The sequence below is a fragment of the Heterodontus francisci genome, unplaced genomic scaffold (genome assembly GCF_036365525.1).
Source record: "Heterodontus francisci isolate sHetFra1 unplaced genomic scaffold, sHetFra1.hap1 HAP1_SCAFFOLD_43, whole genome shotgun sequence".
NCBI lineage: Eukaryota > Metazoa > Chordata > Chondrichthyes > Heterodontiformes > Heterodontidae > Heterodontus > Heterodontus francisci.
In genome coordinates this window covers 6,694,540-6,702,628 of record NW_027141852.1, presented here as the reverse complement: position 1 = coordinate 6,702,628, position 8,089 = coordinate 6,694,540, and the positions used below count along the sequence as shown (strand labels likewise).

Below are 8,089 nucleotides of genomic sequence, written 5' to 3'. Positions count from 1 at the left end.
ATGATGTGATGAAATGATTGTATGTTCTAGTCTTTCCGTGGTGGGTTTTCACATTGAGTAGAAACGAGTTGGACATGGTCTGGAAATGTTTCACACCACTCCATTCCCAACTTCATTTACTTCCAGAAGGTCTTTTTCCATCATTACACAGCTAGCTGCACAGCCAGAAACTGTGCTGAAGGTGACAGCTATGGCTAACCAACTGACAAGGTGGCCGAGAGGTTAAGGTGATGGACTGCTAATCCATTGTGTTGTGCACACGTGGGTTCAAATCCCATCCTTGTCGTTAGTTTATGAACTGTTTAGTGCATTGTTTCTGTTGGGTGAGTTGATGTGTCAAGTCAGCCTCGAAACCTGTTCTTGTCCATGTCCAGACAGTGATTCCAGAATTGGTTATACTTTCTTAAAATTGAGACAGACAATTGGAATTCTTCATCCAAACTACACTGGAATGAAGATCAAATAGGGATCACGAAACGGAGCAGGATTTTCCCTCCCCTCCTTCCTTCCATCTAGATTTGCACCAAGTGAAAGACAAATGGGAAAAGCAAATGGCGAGGGAGCAGATGCAGAAAATTATCCTTTGGCAAGAAATTTATTTTCAAATCTTCTTGATAGATTAAGTGAGTGAGCAATGCTTTGGCAGTTGGAGTTTAAAATGAGGGGTCATTTAGTACCTACGATAGATCAGAGTGTTTTTTTGTAAGAGGTGAGATGTTAGAAACGGCGGAGGAGCAGAGACCCGAATGCTGAATTAAAAAAAGCTCGTGGACTGGTAGAAAATAATGTGAAAAGTGATTAGAATATGAAGATGGGAGCTCATATTGCAGTGATATAAAGCTCTGTGCTCCTGAAGTAAATGTCCAAGCCCAGATTGTGGGGAATCTGTGGAGAGTGATTTGGTTTTTATTCATTCTTGGGTGTGAGTATCGCTGATAAGGCGAGCATTTATTACCCATTCCCCTTGCCGTTGAGAAGGTGGTGGAGAGCTGCCTTCTTGAACTGATGCAGTCCATATGGTGCAGGAACACCCACAGTGCTATTGGAGAGGGAGTTCCAGGATTGTGACCCAACAACAGTGAAGAAATGGCGATATCATTCCAAGTCAGGATGGTGAGTGACTTGGAGGGGAACCTGCAGGTAGTGAGTTCCCATGCATCTGCTGCCCTTGTCCTTCGAGGTGGTAGTGGTCACGAGTTTGGAAGGTGCCGTTGAAGGATACTTGGCGAGTTGCTGCAGTGCATATGGAGATGGTACACACTGCAGCCACTGTGTACTGGTTGTGGAGGGATTGAATGTTTAGGGTGGCGGGTTAGGTGCCGATCAAGTGCGCTGCTTTGTCCTGGATGGTGTTGAGCTTCTTGAGTGTTGTTGAGTGGGATGTATTCCATCACACTCCTGACTTGTGCCTTGTAGATGGTGGACAGGATTTGGGGTGTCAGGAGGTGAGATACTTGCTGCAGAATTCGTAATCTCTGACCTGCGCTTATAGCCACAGCATAGATGTGACTGGTCTAGTTACGTTTCTGGTCAAGATGTTGATGGTGAGGGATTTAACGATGATAATGCTTCTGAATATCAAAAGGTAGATTTTTTTACTCTCTCATTGGAGATGTTCACTGCTTGGCACTTGTGTGGCCAGAAGGTTGCTTGTCACTTATCAGCTCAAGACTGAATGTTGTTCAGGTCTTGCTGCTTGCAGGCACAGACTGCTTCAGTATCTGAAGAGTTGTGAATCATCATCTAACATTCCCACTTCTGACTTATGTTGAAGAGAAAGTCGTCAATGAAACAGCTGGGATGTTTGTGTCTAGGACACTACCCTGAGAAACTCCTGAGGCAATGTCCTGGGCTGAGATGATTGGCCTCCACTAACAACAACCGTCTTGCTTTGTGCGAGGTATGACTTCAACAAGTGGAGAGTTTTCCCCCTGATTCCCATTGACTTCAATTTTGCTGGGGATCCTTGATGCCACACTCATTCAAGGGCAATCACACTCACCTCTCCTCTGGAATTCTACTCTTACGTCTCTGTTTGGACCAAGCTGCAATGAGATCATACGAACATAAGATCAGAAGTACTAGTAGCAGGAGTAGGCCATTTGGCCCCTCGAGCTTGCTCCGCCATTCAATAGGATCATGGCTGACCTGATCATGACCTCAACCCCACTTTCTTGCCTGCCGACGTAACCCTTGGCTCTCTTGTAGATAAAAATCTTGAAGACATTCAATGACCCAGCCTCCACTGCTCTCTGCGGTAAAGAATTCCAAAGATTAATGACCCTCTGAGAGAAGAAATTCCTTCTTAAATGAAAAACCCCTAAATCTGAAGCTGTGTCCCCTAGTTCTAGATTCCACCACGAGAGGAAACATCCTCTCAGCATCTACCCTGTCAAGCCCCCTCAGAATCTTATATGTCTCAATACGTTCACCTTTCATTTTTCTCAACTCCAATGAGTATTAGTCCAACCTGCTCAACTTTCCTCATAAGACAACACCTTCATCACAGGAATCAATCCAATGAACCTTCTCTCAACTGCCTCCAATGCAAGTATATCCCTCCTTAAATAAGGAGACCAAAACTGTACACAGTACTCTAGGTGTGGTTTCACCAGCACCATGTACATTTGTAGCAAGACTTCTCTACTTTTATACTCCATCCCCCTTGCAATGAAGGGTGACATTCCATTTGCCTTCCTAATTATTTGCTGTACCTGCATGGTAACTTTTTGTGATTCATGCACGAGGACACCCAGATCTTTCTGCACCGCAGCATTCTGTAATCTCTCACAATTTAAATAATATTTTCCTTTTCTATTCTTGCTACCAAAGTGGATAACCTCACATTTTCCCACATTCTCCTCTATCTGCCAAATGATTTCCTGGAGCTGAGAGACCCTGGCAGAACCTAAATTGAGCATCGATGATCAGATTATTGCTAAGTGTGTGGTGCTTGATAGCACTGTTGGTGACATTTCCATCGCTTTGCTGATGATTGATAGTCGACTGATGGGGCAGCAAGTAGATGACTGTGTTGTCGCTCCACTGGAACAGCTTGGCTGAGGGCGCAGCGAGTTCTGGAGCACAAGTCTTCAGTACTAGAGCCGGAATGATGTTCGGGCCCATAGTCTTTGCTGTATCGAGTGCCTGCAGCTGTTTCTTGCCATTATGTGGAGTGAAGCAAATTGGCTGAAAACTGGAAGCTGTGATGCTGGGAAACTCAAGAGGCCAAGTTGAATCATCCACTGAGCAATTTCTGACTGAAGATGTTTTCAAATGCTTCAGCTTTATCTTTTGCACTGACGTGCTCGGCTCCACCAACATTGAGGATAGGGATGTTTTTGGAGCCTCCTCATCTGGTTCGTTATTTAATTGTCGACCACCATTCATGACTGGATACCTAGTTTCTCAGGGCAGTGTCCTAGGCCCAAACATCCTCAGCTGTTTCATTGATGGCTTTCTCTTCAACATAAGTGAGAAGTGGGAATGTTCGCTGATGATTCACAACTCCTCAGATACTGAAGCAGTCTGTGCCTGCAAGCAGCAAGACCTGAACAACATTCAGGCTTGAGCTGATAAGTGACAAGCAACATTCTTTGATCTGATCCTGAGGGAGATATCCGTGCGTGGAGCGGCGGGATGTATGGAGAGTGATTCTGAAGAGGGTGTGTGAGCCTGGAGGGCAGAATCTGTGGAGAGTGGTCCTCAAAGGATGTCCGTGTCTGGAGATTTAGGATCTCTGAAGAGGGTCTCCAAGCCCGTAGTGCTGGGATCTTTGGAGAGTGATCCTGAAGTGGGTGACCGAACCTGGAATGGCGGGATCTGTGGAGAGTGATCCTGAAGTGGGTGTCCGAGCCTGGAGTGGCGGGATCTGTGGAGAGTGATCTGGAAGTGGGTGTCCGAGCCTGGAGTGGCAGGATCTGTGGAGATTGATCCTGACGAGTGTGTGTAAACCTGGAATGGAAGCTTTCTGTGGAGGTACAGGAAGAGGCCATTCATTCCCAGTATTTTATAATGGTTTAGCATAACGTATATGCTTTTACTCTATGCCTCTATTAATAAAGCCAAGTGTCCTGTTTGCTCTAAGCAACCTTTTCAATCCTTCTGACATTGGTGTACATTGTCTCTCTGCTCCTGCACCCAGTTTAGAATTGTAACCTTTCATTTATATGGCATTCTTCCTTCCAAATTGTATCACTTCACACTTCTCTGTGTAAAATTTCATCTGTTATGTGAAAGCCCATTTTACCATTTTTTTTAAGTTCCCCTGAAGTGTGTTACGATCACTGGCATAGGACAAAATTCCTGAGCATTCTTTGATGCTATCTCCATAGACAGAGCAATCTTTTACGCGAGCTCAAATGTAGGATTTTGTGTGTTTAGTATCTTATTTCACCCACCAATATAAGCACAAATATGTCACGTAAATCTTGTTCACTGCAGTCCCTGCTGCTGTTTGCTGCCTATATTTACAGACTTTTATCTCAACCTCTTCACCATGTTCTCTAATATATTCAGGGGGCATCAGCAGAGAAAATGTTCAACAAGCGTGGCAAGTGCAAGGAAGTGTTTATTTATGTCATTATGTCATGAACATAATATACAAATTTTTACATGTGTGAATCATCAAGATGTGTCTTCATAAATGGAACCCCGTCACAATAAACACTGTCACCTTTCAATGTTTAGCGGACAGGTTTGACGGCCTGATGTGTGTGATTCCCATATTAATGTGTTTGTACAAAGTTCAGGGAAAGATGGAGATATGAATAATTTACAGGGAAATCTTTCAAACATATTACCACATCTCTCACTCACAAAGATCTGCAAACACATGGATTCCAAAAGAACCTGAGTACAAAATCACCTAAAATAAACACTGCCAGAGAGACTTGCAATAACCTGCAGCTCAGGGAAAGTACATGATGTTATGGAAGGGATTCTGTTTCTTTTGTTAAAATATTTTTTGAAGAAGTCATAATCAAGCTGAATAAGTGTAGGACCAGTTCTTTTTCAAGAGGGCACCAAAAGAACCAATTTGGCAACTATGTTTACTGGTTGTCACATTCAAGTTAAGTATGGAACAGAAACCCTGGTAACAGGGAGAAATGTGGACAGAGAAGTCAATCATGCCCCTTGATTGGACAAGCTTGGCAGTAGCAGCGCAAACCTAAGACGGCAGAAAACTCACAACCTTTGGTTGTAGCAGTCAGTGTGTTTTACCTGCTGGAGTGAGCAGCTGATAAAGTTAGCCTGAAGGATCGTCAAGGAAGGAGAGAAGACCACAACCCAGTTTGTTTTCCAGAAAATCTTTAAAAGACCCTGAGAAGTCCACTGAGTTAATTCATCTTGTCGCATGTCTTTGAAGAAGGCCTGCTAAAGTTAATTCTCAATGCCTTCTGAAAAGAACTGTTCCTATCAGACCGTGTTAGGGAATTGGAGCTGGAGCTGGATGAACTGAGGATCATTCGGGAAGCTGAGGGGTTGATAGATAGAAGCTACACGGAGGTCGTTACTCCACAAATCAAAGGCAGCTGGGTAACAGTTAGAGGTGGGAAGAGGTCAGTGCAGGGATCTCCTGTGGTCGTTCCCCTCAACAACAAGTATACAGTTTTAGATACTGTTGGGGGGGACGGCCTATCGGGGGCAGGCTGCAGTGACCGGGCCTCTGGCATGGGGTCAAGCACTGTGGCTCAGAAGGGAAGGAGGGAGAATGGGAGAGCACTAGTCATCGGGGACTCGATGGTGAGGAGTACGGACAGGCGGTTCTGTGGGCGCGGGCGAGACGCACGGATGGTTTGTTGCCTCCCTGGTGCCAGGGTCCGTGATGTTTGTGATCGCGTCTTCAGGATCCTTAAAGGGGAGGGGGAGCAGCCAGAGGTCGTGGTGCACATTGGCACCAACGACGTAGGAAGGAAGGGTGGCACAGATGTTAGAAGTGAGTTTAGGGAGTTAGGCTGGAAGCTGAAAGCTCGGACGGACAGAGTTGTTATCTCTGGTTTGTTGCCGGCGCCACGTGATAGTGAGGCTAGGAATAGGGAGAGAGCACAGCTGAACACGTGGCTGCAGAAATGGTGTAGGAGGGAGGGCTTCCAGTTCTTGGATAATTGGACTGCATTCTGGGGAAGATGGGACCTGTTCAAACAGGACGGGCTGCATCTGAACCAGAGGGGCACCAATATCCTGGGAGGGAGGTTTGCTAGTACTGTTCGGGAGGGTTTAAACTAGTTTGGGAGGGGGATGGGAACCGGACTTGTAATCCAGGGACCAGTGGGTCCACTCAGAAAGACAAAGAGTGTAGTGAGGTATTGGGGAAGGTAGCACTGTCGCAGAGGACAGATGGGCACGGAGAAGGGTTAAAGTGCGTATACTTCAACGCAAGAAGCATCAGGAATAAGGTGAGTGAATTGAAGGCGTGGATGGGCACTTGGGACTACGATGTTGTGGCCATCACTGAAACGTGGATAGGTGAGGGGGAGGAATGGTTTTTGGAGGTACCTGGTTATAGATGTTTTCATAAGATTAGGAATGGTGGTAAAAGAGGTGGGGGGGTGGCATTGTTAGTTAGAAATAGTGTAACAACTGCTGAAAGAATTTTCGAGGAGGATCTGCCGACTGAGGCACTGTGGGTTGAGGTCAGGAACAGGAAAGGAGCAGTCACCTTGATGGGAGTTTTCTATAGGCCCCCCAATAGCAGCAGGGAGGTGGAAGAGCAGATTGGGAAACAGATTTTGGAAAGGAGCAGAAGTCACAGGGTAGTAATTATGGGGGATTTCAACTTCCCAAATATTGATTGGCAACTCTTTAGATCGAATAGTTTGGATGGGGTAGTGTTTGTGCAGTATGTCCAGGAAGCTTTTCTGACTCAGTATGTAGACTGCCCGACCAGAGGGGAGGCAATATTGGATTTGGTACTAGGTAATGAACCAGGGCAAGTGATAGAGCTGTTGGTGGGCGAGCACTTTGGAGATAGTGATCACAATTCTGTAGCATTCACTGTGGTAATGGAGAGGGATAGGTATGTGCAACAGGGCAAGGTTTACAATTGGGGGAAGGGTAGATATGATGCTGTCAGGCAGGAACTGAGGAGCATAAGTTGGGAGCATATGCTGGCAGGGAAGGGCACGGTCGAAATGTGGAACTTTTTCAAGGAGCAGATAGTAGGGGCCATTGATAAGCATGTCCCTGTCAGACAGGGAAGGGATGGTCATGTGAGGGAACCGTGGTTGACAAGAGAGGTTGAGAGTCTTGTTAGGAAGAAGAAGGATGCGTATATAAAGTTGAGGAAAAAGGGCACAGGCATAGCTCTGGAGGGATACAAGATGGCCAGGAAGGATCTGAAGAAAGGGATTAGGAGAGCTAAGAGAGGGCATGAAAAATGCTTGGCGGGTAGGATAAAAGAAAACCCCAAGGCCTTTTACGCGTATGTCAGAAATATGAGGATGACTAGGGGGACCGTAGGTCCGGTCAAGGACAATAGCGGGAGACTGTGTGTTGAGCCGGAAGAGATAAGTGAGGTTTTGAATGAGTACTTCTCTTCGGTATTTACGAATGAGAAGGGGTGTATTACTGAAGAAGACGGTGTGAAACAGACTGGTAAGCTCGAGGAAGTGCTCGTTAGGAGGGAAGATGTGTTGGGGTTTTTGAATAACTTGAAGATAGACAAGTCTCCCGGGCCTGACGGGGTATATCCAAGGATGTTATGGGAAGCAAGGGATGAAATTGCAGAGCCGCTGGCAATGATCTTTTCATCTTCTCTGCTGACGGGGGTGGTACCAGGTGATTGGAGGGTGGCAAATGTTGTGCCCCTGTTCAAGAAAGGGAATAGGAACAACCCTGGGAATTACAGGCCAGTTAGTCTTACTTCGGTGGTAGGCAAGTTGATGGAAAAGGTGCTGAGGGATAGGATTTCTGAGCATCTGGAAAGACACTGCTTGATTCGGGACAGTCAGCACGGTTTTGTGAGGGGTAGGTCTTGCCTCACAAGCCTGATTGAATTCTTTGAGCAGGTGACCAAGCAAGTGGATGAGGGTAAACCAGTGGATGTGGTGTACATGGATTTTAGTAAGGCATTTGATAAGGTCCCCCA

The 8,089-nt window shown here is 46.0% G+C and overlaps 1 non-coding gene across 1 annotated transcript; it reads left to right on the top strand.

Annotated features, from left to right (window-relative positions):
* Window positions 1–204: 204 nt before the first annotated feature.
* Window positions 205–286, top strand: trnas-gcu (transfer RNA serine (anticodon GCU)). Its single transcript has one exon. It is a non-coding gene; the product is annotated as a tRNA-Ser (tRNA).
* Window positions 287–8,089: the final 7,803 nt, after the last annotated feature.